Here is an 18125-nt window from a genome sequence, read left to right as displayed (position 1 = left end):
TCGGATACGTGAAAATGTGTGTTTTCATATGGTTAACACATAACGCTTGGACTAATCCGTTCGATATTTGCGAATTACCCATGCCGTAATGCGCGCGGGTCTAGTTCAAAATGAAATATCTATATGCTCATTCGTCCTCTAATTAGTAATATGTCTTCTATTTTTCAAAAAAAAAAATCTGTTACCCTTATGTATTATTATTATTAAAAAAAATTACCAAATGACATAGTGAGAGTTCAAATTCCTTTGTAAGCCATTAATGTAAATTTTGGTTGCCGTTATTAATATAATAAGAAGTATTTTTTTTTTCAATTTCAACACCATAAATCCAATATATTCTTACTTGTTACATAATTTTATATTTGACAGTTTCTTTCAAATAATTTCTTCTTGTGTTAGAACAATCTCAAAAGAATTCCAAATTGTAATGCAATATATGGAAGTAGAAACCGTCACGTATCATACAAATGTTACATTATAGAAAACTTGATGATTAACATATGCATGAGAATTTATTTATTAAATAAAAGTAAAGTGATAGGCTTAACCAACTAGTCTAAGGAGTTTAACTCTTCTAAATGAAACTAGGATCTGTTAATAAACCCGACCCATTGCCCCCATAGTCGAGAAATTAACTAGCTTTGATACACATCCAAATTGAATGTTTTCAAATCTTTAGGCCATGCGTAGTGGTAAGGGTGAATAATGCTCCCACCCTCGAGTGTTTTCCGTCATGTGGCAGTCCAGTCAGCAAGGGGCATTATTGGGCGTTTTTTTTTTAAAATGGGTATAGTGAGAATGTGAGTATTATGTTAAAAAGGGGTGTACAAAATTAAATTAAAAAAAAACTAACCAAAAAAGGGGATTGGCCAAGAAAAAGAGGGATGCATGTGATTGGCCAATAGTTTTCCATTTTGGTGTGATTCAAAACACGCTTTGGGTTTTTTTTTTTTTTTTGAAAAAAAAAGGCCAAATCACGCCATGGGGGTGGGGGGTCGGCGTTTTCCGGCGTTTTTGAGGACTTTTTTTTGAAAACAAAACGCCCACTACGGACGGTCTTAGAGTTTTGCTTTTACTTTTACTTTGTAAATCACAGTTCAATAGCAATTTCAATATAAATAACCTATACATTAATTTCGGTTTTAGTAACCAATACAAAGTTTCACTCGCGCGATGTTGCTCGTTAAATGCATAGTAAAAAATTAATAAAAGATATTTACATCAGCGTATATGGCGCCCGGTGTAATCAAAAGGTAAAGCGAAAAAATAAAGTTGTAATATGCCCAAAATGATACCGACGTGTGTTTTGCATTGATCGAAATAAAAAGCGAATATCAATACCGACTCTAATAATACCAATATTGTTCGGTCAGAAAAGTTTTGTTCTTTAAAGCACCAGTACGCGATATAGCTTACGATAGCAAAAAAAAAAAAAAAAACCTTTGTTTTGAATAAAACTCAGTTTTCAAAAAGATTAATACATAAATGTTGAGGAAAAAAATTAAAACACAACTCCTTTAGTTTTTTTTAAAGTTAACAAACACAATTCATTAGGGAAAAATAATATTATTAATAAACTAAATCGGTTAATTTATAAGAAAACGAGGTAATAGAGGCGACACCAATAGCGGCGACAAGCCATATGTCACCGCTATTGGTCGATCCGGAACACGGTGTCCCAGATTAAACCCCAGCCTTCCATTTCTTATCTTGATCTAACGACTGGGGTTTAACCTAGTCAATAGATGTGACACTAAAGACCATTAGCAGCGACGCCCGTCACCCCTATTACCTTTTCGTAGAACAGCAAGCTAAAAGTGAGATTTCTTCTCTCTTTCCCCATTTCCCCCCAATCCTTTCATCTCTCCCACCGAAAAAGACGGGAAATATTGTATAAGCAGCAGAAATATTGAAAAAAAGACTTTTAACAGCGACATGTCCTTGGTAATAGCGATGAAGGTCATTAGCGACGTCTTATTAGCGAAGAAGTGTCGCTGCTAAAGGTCATCAACTAATAGCGGCGACACGGGCCAATAGCAGCGACATGTGGTCAATAGCGTCCCATCAATAGCACTGTTACAATAGCGACGATATGGTGCCGCTATTCAATAGCGGCGATGATTTGGATCATTAGAGGCGACAACCGTCACCTCTATTGCCCCGTTTTCTTGTAGTATAAGAGTGTGAATTATTTATGATTAATTTTGTATATACCCTTACAAACTTAAAATTTTCATATATCCCCAACAAAACTAAAAATATCATATATGCCCTTACAAAATAGTTAAAATATCAAATATACCTAAATTATTAAAAAACTAATAAATAATTATTTTACCCTTATATTTTAAACTTCAAGTATTCATATATGTTCATCTATTAACTCCATGCTTTTATATAACACATTTTAAATTTAAATTTATTTTTACCCATTTTTTTATTTTCATAAACCATAGTATTCTTTATATATAATATTTAAGATAAATAAATTAAGTTAGAAAAAAGTAAATATAATATCTGAAGTTAAAGGTCATATATGAGATCTCAAAGTTTTAGAAAAATAAGGATAAAATTGCCATTTCTTAAATTGTTTTTAATGAAATAGATGTATATGATATTTGAATTATTTTATAAGGGTATATATGATATTTATAATTTTACAAGGTTATATATGATATTTTTCAAGTTTGTAGGGGTATATATGAAATTGACCCAATTAATTATGGTTTAAAGGGTCAAATTGATTTTAAAAAAAAGGACAAGTGACAGCTTATTACTTGTTGGGAGTACTATATATATATATCGAAACATAATCTTCTATACTATATAATAAAATAAACCACTTTATAGACATTTGTCATCACATTAGCCAATCTCTTATAGATAATTATAATTTTAGTTTAATCTCTCTTATAATTAATTATAGATAACCCTCTTACTAAATATTATTTATTTTAATATCTTATATTATAGATAATCTTCCTACTAAATATTATTGTACCCGTATAATTCAGCCGATACCTGCTATCTTTCTTCGATGTACACACAACAACAAATCAACAACCAGAGAAAACAAAAACTTGAAACTAATTACGTCATCTTTCTTGCAACTACAAACTACATCTTTGATTTAAAGACCTCATCTTTTCTATGGCAATACAAAATCAATCAAGAACTGAAACTCAAATCAAAAACGAATTCTTAAAAATTATCACAGCAAACACATTTATTAGTTTAATATCTTAAGGATAATTATTATTTAGTTTAATCTCCTTCTCATTTATAATATTATTTATTTTAATTAATTATATTTGAACGTTTTATTTTGTTTGGTATCAAATAAATTTTACGAAACTTAAAATAAAATTAACTATTATTTATCATTTATACATTTACGGAGTTTTCAATAAAGGGTTAAATTTATTGAGACTTCGTTAACAAATTTTGCAACAACTGAATAATCTATTTTTATCACGAAAACCAAACTTTGTATTAATATATTAAATATTTTTATTTTCACTATACAAAATTACATTTACTCGACCCACGTAATACATGAGGTTTTTAAGATACAAATTTTTATTATTTGATATATAAAATTAGATTTATTCAATTCGTACGATACACAGGATTTTTTAAAGATATATAATTTTTTATTATTTAGTACAGAAAATTACATTTATTCAAACCGTGTAATGCGCATATTTTTATAGATGTAATTTTTTTATGATTTGGTATATAAAATTACATTTATTCAACCCGTGTTATAAATGATATTTTTTTAAAGATGTATTATTTTATTATTTGGTAAACAATATTACATTTATTCAACTCGTGTAATACACGTGGTTTTAAATATATAACTTTTTTATTTGGTATATAAAATTACATTTATTCAACCCGTACAATATGATTCTTATAGATATGAGTTTTTATTATTTAATATATAAAATTATATTTATTCAACCCGTACAATAAGTGAGGTTTTTAAAGATATATTATTTTTATTATTTAGTATATAAAATTCATTTATTCAACCCCGTGTAATACACGGGGTTATAACCTAGTTGTACTATATAATAACTTGTAATTCAAGTGTTGAATATGATTAAAAAAACAAGGAAAATATAAATGTGAAATTAATTCCAAACTTTAATTTACATATATTGATGGGTTGATGAATATCCAAAGCTTAACATGTTTAATTTTACCAATTTAAAGGAAACTACGTTTTAGAATACACTACATTGAGATGCTTTGTATTTTGTAGGACTTGATGGTTTTAAGGTGCATTATGAAAGGATCACAGAATGAGACTAACAAGAAAATGAGGTGTTTGGAGCTTAAGCAGATGTTTTTCGACAGTTAATTGAGATATTAGAAAAAATATGGATTGCTTATATGAAGAAAGGAGAAGGAACCATGTGAGGACGCACATTAACAAGTAATTATGACAAACTTAAACAAAAGGTTTGATCTTTAATGAAACACAACTGATTTCTTGAATTCGTTAATTTGAAACCTTAATTGTAGACATCAACATTCGTTAATTATATGCAAATGGAGCAAGAAACCTTCACAATATGAATCTTAGACAATTGTATGCTTTATAAATCAAGAACAATTAACAAACCCTAGTATAAATCAAAATTATTAGCAACAATCATCCCACAATGCCAATGATGCAAGAAAATGATAACTTTCATGACTTTGTAACAATATTAACAATTAATTCATGCAATTTCAACTAAAAGATTACAATGACTATGGATTCAAACCATTCATGCAAGAAATAAAATCCTAAATCCCCCAGGAGCCCTAGATCGAGTGTATGGTGAATGAGCTTCAATACCTCATTAAAACTGGTCAAAAGGGAGAATTGTGTGTTAGTAACTGATATAGGGCGCATCATGCTTCTTTAGGGACGCAACTTGCTTCTTCGTCCTTGTTTTTTCCTGACTTCTGTTGTCCAATGCATCCATGCTGAGTTGATGGGACGCAACTTGCATCCTATAGGAAGCAACTTTCATGATTTCGTCCTCACATGGTTTCTTCTCCTTTCTTCATATGATCAATCATTGTTGCTTCCAATCTCTTAACTAACTATGAAATCCACTTAAGCTCCACTAAGCTCCAAGCACCTTACTTTCTCGTTAGCTTCATTCAAAAGCCCCATGAAGGTTCCAAAATGCACTTTAAATCTGTTAAGGCATGTTAAATACAAACTATCTCAAAGTATTTAGCTGAATTCATGAAACATTATTTGACAAATTATATTATAATCGCGATACAAAACATTTGTTTATAACATTTTAACGACTTTAAATATATACAAACCATTTATATGCATTACTATTTTTTTTTTTTTTGCTTTTTTTAGCTGCATAATCCACACTTTGTGTATCTTAATTTTACTGTTATTGAAAGATTAGTTTTTATTATCAACTTACTTTATTAGAAATGAAAAATAAAGACGAACATTGAACAAATTTTGTCTTGTCACATGAAAAATTTAAAACATTAATTCATCTTAATTTTTTATATGGTATTGATAAGTAAAAAATCACAATTTTGTCTAAGTTTAATGTGTGAGGTGACTCTCATATGCAAAAAATTGTTAAGTGACCTTTATAGAAAAAAAAAAAAAAGAATATATGTTGGTTTTTTACATGCAAAAAATTATTAAAGGATTTTTACAAGAAAAAATAGAAAGTATGTTTGCTTTTTATAGTATTTAATCTTAACTAGATGTAAGATCCACCGCGTTGTGGCTAGGGCCTTACAAATTACGGTGCAGTGAATCTATTTTATACTTCTCTATCGACCCGCTCGTTTCGTTTTAAAACCACAAACCTAAGGATTAACTACTACATCTTTGTATCAAGTTAGATATCCAAACGATCACATTGTGTTCCCAAATGTCTTGTGGAGGGAAATACAAAAAATTGATGTTGATTAGGGATGAGCACGGTATCCGTTCGGTATCGAACCGGTACCCAAAGTACCAGTACCAAAAAACGGGAAAATTGGGTATCGGTACCGAAGATACGAGTTCGGTATCAGTACCGGTATTTACCGGTGTTTTACCTGTAAATACCGGTACCGTTACTGGTACTGTTCCGATACCGGTACCGAAAAACGGGGAAAGTGGGTACGGGTACAATTAAAGAGAGTTGGCCCAAAACAATAACCCACACAAGCTAGTTGTTTTGTAAATAAACGATTGTCCAAGAATATATGCTTAGAGTACCACTTCTATTAATGCACTATAATGTTAAAAATTAATAGTATATAAATACACTATAATGTTAAAAATTAATAGTATATAAATATAAATTTTAAGCAAAGACACACGTATACCTGAGATATATTAAAAAATTTGAAGTGAGTAAGATAAATATTTTGCCAAGATGTTTCGATATAGGGTAGATTTGATTGTTGTTATAAACACAACACTATATTAGAATTCAAATATGAAAGTTATGCAGAGAGTAAAAAATGTTTAAATACAATCATTCTCTATATATATTGTCTTAATTTAAATTAATTAATTTGAAATAAGGGTATTTCAAGCATTAAATCTATCTACTATATTAGAATAGTATAGCGTGTATATTGATTAATACTTTCTTGCACTACTAGATGATGGAAAGTTTTAAATGGTGACCGTATACAAAACATAACTTTCATTTCATCATCATAAACAAGTCAAGGAAATCATCCAGAAAATATTAGAAAATAGAGATATAATTCAACATTGTTAGATGCATTATTGATATTATACAATGAAGAATTGAAGAGGAAAGATAGCTAGATTGTAGTTTTCAAGAGAAATTGTAGTTAAAAGAAAATCAGATTCAGCAATTCATGATATAGAGAATTTTTGAGTTTCTGATAGAAATAATTACTTCCTTTGATATATTGTTTCCAACTGATTCCTTTTCAAACTCTAATAAGAGGAGGAGGGGTGATGCGTTATTTTTCCTTGATAAAGGAATGTTCACACGTGGAGAAAACATTTGACCACCGCCACCAAAACTTCAACGTGTGATAGGCTAAATTCCGTGATAAAATCAACGCGTTATGGGGTGTGGATGTGAGGGGTGTGGGGGTTTATTGTTGGGTGTTGTGAGTGATGACCATTGCCACCAAAAAAAGTTGTGAGTGATGGAAAAATGGTTGATGACATGGCGGAACTTGATTGGATGCTTGTGAGTGATAGAATTCTATCACTAGTTACCACCCCACCCCTAAGCTTGGTTAAGAAATGTTGTATCTTTTACTCAGGATATTAACTCTATCTTACACATTAGAAATCAATTTATCTGATTTTTAACGTGGATTTGACCAACTTAAAATGTGTATACATATTTTTCGTTTTCCATCTACCAATAGAAGCTATTAAAGTTAGCTCAATCTATTCACATACCCTATCTGTCTATTTAGACACCCTTTGCCTCGTATATGCCTCGTATAGGCCTATACGAGGCGTATAGGGTTACATCAAAGTCAGTGTCTGACTCATGTCACTTCTGGTTTGACTGCTTCAATATGCCTCGTATAGGCCTATACTGGGCGTATAGGGCCCCTCGTATAGGTCCCATATATGACCCTTTGCTCCTTATATGCCTCGTATAGGCCTATATTGGGCGTACATAAGGGTTTTTTTTAACAAACATTTTATACAATATTAATCGTTTTAGCAAACTTTTATACAAAAAACAAGTTTTTTATTTTAAATAATTAATATTAGGACCACTCGTTGGTGTTTTTTTTGAGTTGATTGAAAAATGGATGTTTTGGTAAGGTAATTTGATTGTTTTTGGAGGGTGATGTTTTTTTGAGTAAAAAATGGGTGTTTTGGTGGGGTAATTTGAGTTGTTTTTTAAGAAAAGTTTTATTTTTTTATAAAAATATTTTACTGTTTTCAAGATCAGCCTTTAAAAATATTCGATCGTAGAAATATTACATTGTTTTTAACATATAGTGTAGTATAGGTCTCGTATAGCTCCCTTATAGGTCTTTTATAGGCCTATCGACGTATACGGGCGTTGTATCATATCCTATAGTATCGTATCGTATTGTATTGTATCGTATAGTATAGTGTAGTATAAGTCTCGTATAGGTCTCGTATAGACCTATATGGGACCCATACGAGACTTATACTATATACTATACGATACAATACGATACCATACTATACGATACTATCGTATCATATACTGTAGTATAAATCTCGTATAAGTCTCGTATAGGCATTGTATGGGCCTATGGATGTAGTATCGTATCCTATAGTATCGTGTTGTATCGCATCGTATCGTATAGTATACTATAGTATAAGTCTCGTATAGATCTTGTATAAGCCTATCGTGTTGTATCGTATCTTATAGTGTAGTATAAGTCTCGTATAGGTCTTGTATAGGCATTGTATAACTAATATTAGTGTTATTATAACTTATATGAGTTTTTTATAATTAATATTAGTGTTATTGATATTAATATGAGTTTTTTATAGTTAATATTAGTGTTATTGGTATTTAAAAAGAGAAAACAAAAAAAAATAAAAATAGACGCCCAGTATAGGGGCGTATACGGGTGTCCAAAAGACCATTATAGCCCTGTTTTGCCCCTAGTATAGGCCTAACTCAAGGGTATAATGGTCTTTTGGTCCACATAGACGCCCAGTATAGCCCTATACTGGGCGTCTATTTTTTTTTTCTCTTTTTAAATATCAATAACACTAATATTAACTATAAAAAACTCATATTAATATCAATAACACTAATATTAATTATAAAAAACTCATATTAATTATAATAACACTAATATTAATTATACAATGCCTATACGAGACTTATACTATACGATACGATACAACATGATAGGCCTATACAAGACCCATACGAGACTTATACTACACTATACGATACGATGCGATACAACATGATACTATAGGATACGATACTACATCCATAGGCCCATACAATGCCTATACGAGACTCATACTACACTATACTATACGATACGATACGATACGATACAATACGATACGAGACTATATGATAAGATACAACACCCGTATACGTCGATAGGCCTATACAAGACCTATAAGGGACCTATACTACACTATATGATACGATAGTATCGTATTGTATCGTATAGTATGGTATCGTATTGTATCGTAAAGTGTATAGTATAAGTCTCGTGTAGGTCCCATATAGGTCTTGTATACGCCTGTAGGCCTATACGGGACCTAAACCACACCTATAGTCCTATACGAGACCTATACTACACCTACATGCCTATACGAATGTTGTATCTTATCATATAGTCTCGTATCGTAATGTATCGTATCGTATAGTATAGTGTAGTATAAGTCTTGTATAGGTCTCGTATAGGCATTATATGGGCCTATGGATGTAGTATCGTATCCTATAGTATCGCATCGTATCGTATAGTGTAGTATAAGTCTCGTATTGGTCTTGTATAGGCCTATCGTGTTGTATCGTATTGTATAGTGTAGTATAAGTCTCGTATAGCTCTCGTATAGGCATTGTATAATTAATATTAGTGTTATTGATATTAATATGAGTTTTTTATAGTTAATATTAGTGTTATTGATATTTAAAAAGAGAAAACAAAAAAAAAATAAAAATAGACGCCCTGTATAGGGCTATACTGGGCGTCTATGTGGACCAAAAGACCATTATACCCCTGAATTAGGCCTATACTAGGGGCAAAACAGGGTTATAATGGTCTTTTGGACCCCTCGTATAGGCCCAGTATAGCCCTATACTGGGCGTCTATTTTTATTTTATTTTTTTTGTTTTCTCTTTTTAAATATTTAAAAAGAGAAAACAAAAAAAATAAAAATAGACGCCCAGTATAGACTGGGCGTATACTGGTGTCTAAAAAACCATTATAACCCTGTTTTGCCCCCAGTATAGGCCTAACTCAGGGGTAAAATGGTAATTTGAATTATATATATACGCCTCATATAGGCCTATACTAGGCATATATGAGAGGCAAAAAAGACCAATTTACCCCCAGTATAGGCCTAAATCAAGGGTTAAATGGTCTTTTTACGCTTAGACGCCCAGTATAGGCCTATACGAGGCAAATAAGACAAAATATGATATAATCAGAGATTCTTTTGGAAATTGAAAAAGTTAATACGCCTTGTATAGGTCTATACGAGGCGTCTTGAAGGGTGTGGAAATAGAGAGTTGGGTGTGTGAATATGTAGACCCTAAAGTTATTGATGATAAAATTGTAAAGACAGAGTTACAATTTTAACTGTTCTTCAAGTAACAACAAATATTAATGGTATATGTAGACTTATCGTACAACTAAAGTTTTTAAAAATATATATTTACATAAAAATATTTTCATTTAGCATACTTAATTATACTAAAAGCTCAATTATTTTGTAAGTGCATTTAAGCATACAGATTAATTTAAATCTTTTGTTTCGATTTTTTTTTTAAACGTGTAAAACTAAAACTACAGTAAAAAAAATAAGAACATACATTGCATAAAATATGAAACAGATACGATTTCGTATTGATTATAACAAATAATATTTACTGAGCCAAACTTTTAAAATTTAATTGAATATTTTGTATACAAATATAACAAACATAAATTTGACAAAACAAAATAAAAATGGTCATATGTAAGTATATTAGTTGAAAAAAAAGACTAAAAGTCCCCTTTATTGTATATTGTCATATTTTAAAACCAAATTAAAATTAAAATTAAAAATACTGATAATTTGTCAACTATAAGGGGGTTCGGGGCACAATCGGTAAAGGGGATCGGGGAGGGAATTCACCGATTAGGGGGGGGCTGCCATTGTTTCGGGGAAGCATTTCGGGGAACAAATTGGGTGAAGGTTTACCGTGAGCGGGGATGTCACACCCCCAAAATCCACCTGCGGATAACACCCGCTTCGAGGGCGTGACTGACCAGGATCCAGCCACCAATTATACTGAGCATTTAATTAATAGTAGAAATATTTAAAATCCGAAGTAATTAACAACATTAGAGTTTAGATTCGGTAATTAGTTTAACAAAACAGCGGAAGCATAAACCAAAATAGTTTTAAAGACAGTTCATTGATCAAAACAGTTATCCCAACACACGGGTTTGACGAACACTACACTTCCCCAAGTAGCAGCTCCTGAATCGTTGGTTACCTGCAAAGCATGCAGTAAGGAGTCAACAATAATGCTGAGTGAGTTCACTAGTTGTCCAGTTTTAATTACCAAAAACTTTGTTTCACCGGTTAATTTATCCGTTTATACATGCCCTGGGGAGCTACCCCAAAAGTTAGCGACTAAACTGTTTTTCCAATACCGAACACTAGGTAACCGTTGCGTATCCGCAGGATGCCCCGATGTCAATGTTCTATCATCATTGACGGATTTCTGAGTCTATTAGTTCACGCCCGTCCCAAACCAGGGCACGGTGTGAGGCTGGTAAACACCTAAATAGCGCTATCAACTAATAACCCGCTCGCCTAACCCGGCGACTAATCGGTATTTGTAGTAGGGACTTGAGTGATAGAGTTTCGTTTAGTGCCGTTAGTTGCAATCCGTATAAACAGTAATTAACCAAAAGGTTTCCCAATACCCGGGAAGGAAAAGTAAGTTGTGTTCCCAATAACCAGGGAAAGTATGTAAATGGTATCCCCTTTTACCAGGGGATAGGATTGTCCAAAAGGTTTCCCAATACCAGGGAAGGAAAAGTAAGTTTTGTTCCCAATAACCAGGGAAAGTATGTAAATGGTATCCCCTTTTACCAGGGGATAGGGTTGTTAGTCTCGTGTCCCAAACCACCGGGACGCATGCTTTTAAGTTGTGAACTCACCTTGGGTTGCTCGGTAGGTTTAGGTTACTTGTCAATCACGTTGGTCACCACGTCCTAACATGGTTACCGGTATAGGTCAGGTTCGGTATACAAGCATTCACGTAAAACTTACACATAACTAACACGTATCAAGCATATAAGTAAACAGTGGGTTAATGGGCCGGCCTAAATAATTAAGCAGTCAACAGCAACACATAGTTCATTTAACAGATAGCCCAAGTTAACACAGAATGGCCCAATAACCAGAATGGACAGCCCACTCGCAACCAGCTGGTCTCGAGTCGCAACCAGGTGGTCTCGGCTTGTCACGCTGTGGTTGCGAGTCGTAACCGTGGTCTCGAGTCATCATGTTTTGGTTGCGAGTCGCAACGGCGTGATTTCGAGTCGCAATCTCGCGGTTTCGAGTAGTCATGCTGTGGTTGCGAGTCGCAACTACGTGGTCTCGAGTTGTTTTGCCTTGGTTGCGAGTCGCAACGACGCGGTTGCGAGTCGTAAGCTGTCCCTTTCACGTACACGTGATGATGCAGATGCAACAGTCCGAAATTGTACCATGTATTCAGACCCAGATTAGGAAACAACCAATAATGTTTCACTAACACTTTTCCTAAACTGACCAGCAATGAAAATAGATCAAACTTTGCCATTTTTACATCTTCAAGTCATATTCAAACAAGTTCATCTTATGTTCATCATTTTCTAGGGTTTTCATATCAACATAATCATATATTTATGAACCAAAATCACATGTTTTAGCAAGATCAACATGCAAAACATACATTATATATCCGAATCTTAAGTTTAACATCATTATTTGCAAGGAATAAAGAAGCATAGTATGGTTAGTCATAATCATTCTTGAACTACCATTTGTTAGTCATTTAAACATGTAATCAAGCTTTGTTCACAAGGGTTTTCACATATAGTCAAGTTCCACAATTCATCCTAAAAATTATACAAAAACTACTATCCAAGCATTTCTTAGTTCATAAGCATACATAAATCTCATGCACATAGTAACAACACTAACCGGTTGTGAAGAAGGAGGATGAGCCGAAAGAAAGGAAGAAAATGAGAGAAGATGAAGTGTCCGAGTGATCCGAGCTTTCTTGACCGAGATCCCTTGCTTGAATCCGAAAGTTGGAGAAGGTTGGGATGTTGTTTTGGGGTGTTCTAGTTGAGAGAGAAATAGGAGAAGTGTGTTTGTGTGTTGTGTATGAAATGAGGGAAAGTGGGGAAAGATGGGGTATATATACCAAGGGATGTTTCGGGTTGGGCTTGGGGTTTCGGCCCAAACCGGTTACGGCCCAAAGGCCCACTCGCAACCGCCCGGTTGCGAGTCATGGTCACAAATCACTCGAGACCTCATGGTCTCGAGTCGGGTTCCTTGTTCTCGGGTTGGGTTCTCGGCTCACATATAACACATACATATATACATACCAATGCACACATAACAAAGCACATATCACATAAAGATTCACGTTATCATTAAGTTTAGTCAGTCACTAGTCACATAATGTACAAACAAGTTACATCACGACACAACGAAAAGTTCTAGTTTTCGGGTTGTCACATCATCCCCAAGTTGAAAGAAATTTCGTCCCGAAATTTGATGGCACTCACTGAGGAAGCTAGTCAAGTTGTAAGGTTTTCCCGGTTATCCTGGGGTGTCACATCCACCCCCCGTTGATCTGGAATTTCGTCCCGAAATTCCGTAGCTTCAGCCTCAGTAGCGTTTGTACTGTTCTCAAACAGTTGGGGATATTTTTGTTTCATCCGATCTTCGCGCTCCCAGGTGAACTCTGGGCCGCGACGTGAGTTACAACGGACTCGAACAAGAGGTATTCTAGTGCTCTTGAGGACCTTAACATCCCGGTCCGTGATTTCGACAGGTTCTTCGACGAATTTCAACTGTTCGTCGATCGTGAGTTCCTTCAGAGGAACTACGTGCGTCTCATCTGACAGACACTTCTTCAGATTCGACACATGGAAAACGTGGTGAACTGCACCGAGTTCTGCTGGTAAGTTCAGTCTGTAGGCCACCTTGCCTATTTTCTCAAGGATTTCGAAAGGTCCAACGTACCGTGGGTTGAGTTTGCCTCGTTTACCAAAACGAACCACACCCTTCCAGGGTGAAACTTTGAGTAATACCCGCTCCCCAACCTGGAGCTCAAGTGGTTTCCTGCCCTTATCGGCGTAAGCCTTCTGACGGTCACGAGCGGCCGCCATGCGTTGTCGTATTTGAGCAATCCGCTCAGTAGTGTCTACCACATGTTCTGGACCAGTGATTTGACTATCCCCCACCTCTGCCCAACAAAGAGGTGACCGGCATTTACGTCCGTACAATGCCTCAAACGGAGCAGCTTTAATGCTGTTGTGGTAGCTGTTTTCCCAGCTGTTGCCAAAGTCGTTTACACAAGCGCGAAGCATGTCTTTTAATGTTTGAATAGTGCGTTCGGACTGCCCGTCCGTCTGTGGGTGATATGCTGTGCTCATATCTAAACGTGAGCCAAAAGACTTGTGCATTGCTTGCCACAGTTCCGAAGTAAAACGTGCATCTCGATCAGAGATGATAGAGGTGGGCACCCCGTGCCTCGAAACAACTTCCTTGAGGTATATCTTCGCCAGAGTGGAGAATTTATCTGTTGTCTTTGATCGCCAAGAAGTGTGCGGATTTCGTGAGTCGATCCACGATCACCCAGATAGTATCGTTTCCGCGCTGTGATCTAGGTAGGCCAGTAACGAAATCCATGGAAATTTGCTCCCATTTCCATTGTGGTATCTCTGGTTGTTGGAGTAGGCCTGAGGGTTTCTGATATTCCGTCTTGACTCGCGCACAAGTCAAACACTTGCTGACGTAAGTTGCTATGTGGGCCTTCATGCTAGGCCACCAATACGTAGTCTTAATATCGTGGTACATCTTATCCGAACCAGGGTGTACTGAGTAGCGAGGTTTGTGCGCTTCATCCATCGTAAGTTCTCGTAAGTCGCCATAGAGTGGGACCCAAATGCGTCCCGTTACATAATAAGCACCGTCTTCCTTCTGTTCTAAGCGTTGCCTTGACCCGCATAGGGCTTCAGCTCTAACGTTCTCTGGTTTCAGTGCTTCCATCTGAGCAGCTCGTATTTGCGAAGGTAGACTAGAATGGATCGTGAGTTGTAAAGCTCTTACGCGCTTAGGCGTAGTGTCCTTCCGACTGAGGGCGTCTGCCACTACATTGGCCTTGCCCGGGTGATACCTGATGGAGCACTCGTAATCATTCAGCAGTTCGCCCCATCGTCGCTGTCGCATATTCAGTTCCTTCTGCTTGAATATGTGTTCTAAACTTCTGTGGTCGGTGTAGGTGGCGCACTTGGTTCCGTATAGGTAATGCCGTCATAGCTTAAGTGCGAAGATCACTGCTCCCAGTTCCAAATCAAGCGTTGTGTAGTTCCTTTCGTGCGTCCTAAGTTGTCGAGAGGCGTAAGCAATAACCTTCTCGCGTTGCATCCGTGTGTAACTGGGATCCTAATTCGAAGCATCATGGTATACCGCTAGATTACCCGTACCCTAGGGTGAAGATGATGCTCAGTGCATTACAAAGTTTGGGATTCGAAAGCTGAAAAGACGTCCTCCTGTTTTGGTCTTTCACGAACACAACACCCTGCTGTGCCAACGAGACTTAAGCTGTGCGACCTCCGAAAATCTTGTGATTAAGCTGCGATAGTATCTAGTGGGACCAAGAAACTCCTGTATCCTCGAAGGGATCTTTGATGTTGATCAGTTCCTAACAAAATGGATCTTAGCGAGATCCATGTGTATTCCCACTTCGTTGTTTGATAAAAAGAAAATGTGTACTTCCCGAATCCTGAAGTCATACTTAGGTAGACTTCGCACGTAGACGCTCCTCCCTAGAAGCTCTACAATGGAATACAAGTGTTGTTCAAGGTGCCCCTTTCTCCTAGAAGTGATTCAAAACGTACTAGATAAACACAGTTGCAGTGTGATCCATAAAGCAGCTGGTGGGTTGTTCATCCCAAAAGGTCATGGAATAATTCATCCGGTGTCTCCTGGAAATGGCCTCATTGCGTTCACTATGCCGTTTTAGGAACATCCTCCCTTTGGACTTCCATCTGATGTTAGTTCGTTCGCTACTCAATCTTCACATAGGAGCATGACCCATGTAACTGGTCAACAGGTTGTCAATACGGGATCGAGACAAATGGTTATGGGCTGTCACCTTGATGAGTTCTTAATAGTCAGTATACACACGAAAAGGCCCATCTTCCCTAGGATAAGTGGGGCTCCCCCAAAGCGAAGAACTAGACCTTACAAAACTCCTGTCCAACGGTTCCTGTAGTTGCTTTGATAGATCTTGCGACCTTCCTGGCGCAAAATGGTAAAAGTACATGTAATCAGGGCTGCCTCAGACGTGAGATCAAACTGAGATTCCGCTTAACAAATTTTCGGAAGAAAAACTGAATGTTCCTCGGATAGCATGCCGAGAGAAACAACGAACAACTGGTGGATCCTCGATCCACTTTTCCTTAGCCTTAACATCCGTAGCGGTTGCAATCACAGCGGAGTAATCCCTCTGTAGACACTTCTGGCCTTCACAGCTGAAATGGCGCTAACTATTGAACTACTCTGATGCTTTAGAACAAATGCCGATTCTCCACACAAAGTTTTCTCCTCACTGGGTATATTCGCGTGATTCCTGGGTAACCAATTCACACTAACTACTGCGTTGTAACCATCGAGTGTGGTAGAAGGAAGGTCGACATCGGACACTCGTCCCACAAGGTCGGGTTTACATCCTAACGAACTTTTGAGATTCTATTTGACTTGCCATCAGTCGATTCCACATCTGGTTCGGTTTCAAGAAGTATCAGGGTTAAGCAGAATAGAGATGAAGCAAACAACTACCCATACAAGCTACCATGTTGCTACTATGCCTGGCGTCGCCTGCGCCAATCCTAAATGCCCTTCCACGAGCATCATTTCTAATGTTGTTGTTACGGTTGCGAGGACTCCCATTACTATCATCATTCCCCTGGTTGTTGACCTTGATGTTGTCGCGACTGTTGTTTCTGATGTCGTTGCTTGAAATGGTGCGCTACGATCCTTCACTGACAAGTCCATCTTGTCGCGTTTCCGTGCCGCGTCCCAAGGTGTACTTATTGAGCTGGCCGTTACGCATTTCCGCACCATTGTCGATTGTCATCGCTTATGGCCCGACTGATTCGTAAGAGCTGGCTCCTATGAGCCGCTGACTAGGGTTAAGGGTTCGATTGGAGTCAATTCGCTGATGCTCGTTGTCGGTGACTAGGGTCGTTCAAATGCTGAAGCCAGTAAGGTACTACGTCTACCCTCTTGACTGAGTACTACACGGTATGTTGAGATAGTGTTGCAGAAGTGATCGCACTTCGGGATTTAAGACGTCAACACGTTAAGTTCCAGTAAGCGAAGAAAGGTGAGAAGGATATAGACCAATCATTGTCGTTTCAACACCCATCCCGGGGATGCTCGTACAAGCACCTAATGTTCTACACAGTTCGCTAGGCGTTCATATGGGTGTTCAAGTAATACTCGATAGCATCGAGGTTCGAAAGGGGTGCAGTGAGAAGTGAAAAGATCGTGTTCGAGTAGGAGACAATCACTGCTACGGTTCCTATGGACTGTTGTGTTTCTCATCATACAGATAACGAAACGGAACCCCTTTTTCACTTGTTAAGCCTCACTGGGACTTACATCCACCCCACTATATTATTATGTGTGCACCCACAATAATATTGTGATTTGCATGTTCATCTCAGCTCCTCTTAACTCATGTCAAATGGTTCCCCACACTCGAGTAGATTTCAAAGAGTATTAAGTAGTGTAAGTCACGGAGGTTTAGGGAATTACCACCCTATCAATCACATGATACGAGAAAGTGTTCAGGAATTCATATTGGTGTGCTAACGTGCAATCACATGCAATATCGTATGTGGGCGTTCACTAGTTAGGCATACTAGTACGTATAGCGAAACAGGAAACATAAAGTAAGCAAACAAGTAAACACTGGTCCGAGCTATGAGGTTAAAAGTGTTGAGCCTTGTACTTGGAGTGTAGTGTCGTCACGAGTCACGGGTTATAGTCTGGTTTTCTCCAAAAAGATTTTCCCCTTTTTAAAACCAAGTTCACTATAACCAATGGCTCTGATACCAATCTGTCACACCCCCAAAATCCACCTGCGGATAACACCCGCTTCGAGGGCGTGACTGACCAGGATCCA

The sequence above is a fragment of the Helianthus annuus genome, chromosome 8 (genome assembly GCF_002127325.2).
Source record: "Helianthus annuus cultivar XRQ/B chromosome 8, HanXRQr2.0-SUNRISE, whole genome shotgun sequence".
Classification (NCBI taxonomy): domain Eukaryota; kingdom Viridiplantae; phylum Streptophyta; class Magnoliopsida; order Asterales; family Asteraceae; genus Helianthus; species Helianthus annuus.
This window is presented reverse-complemented; position numbering follows the sequence as displayed.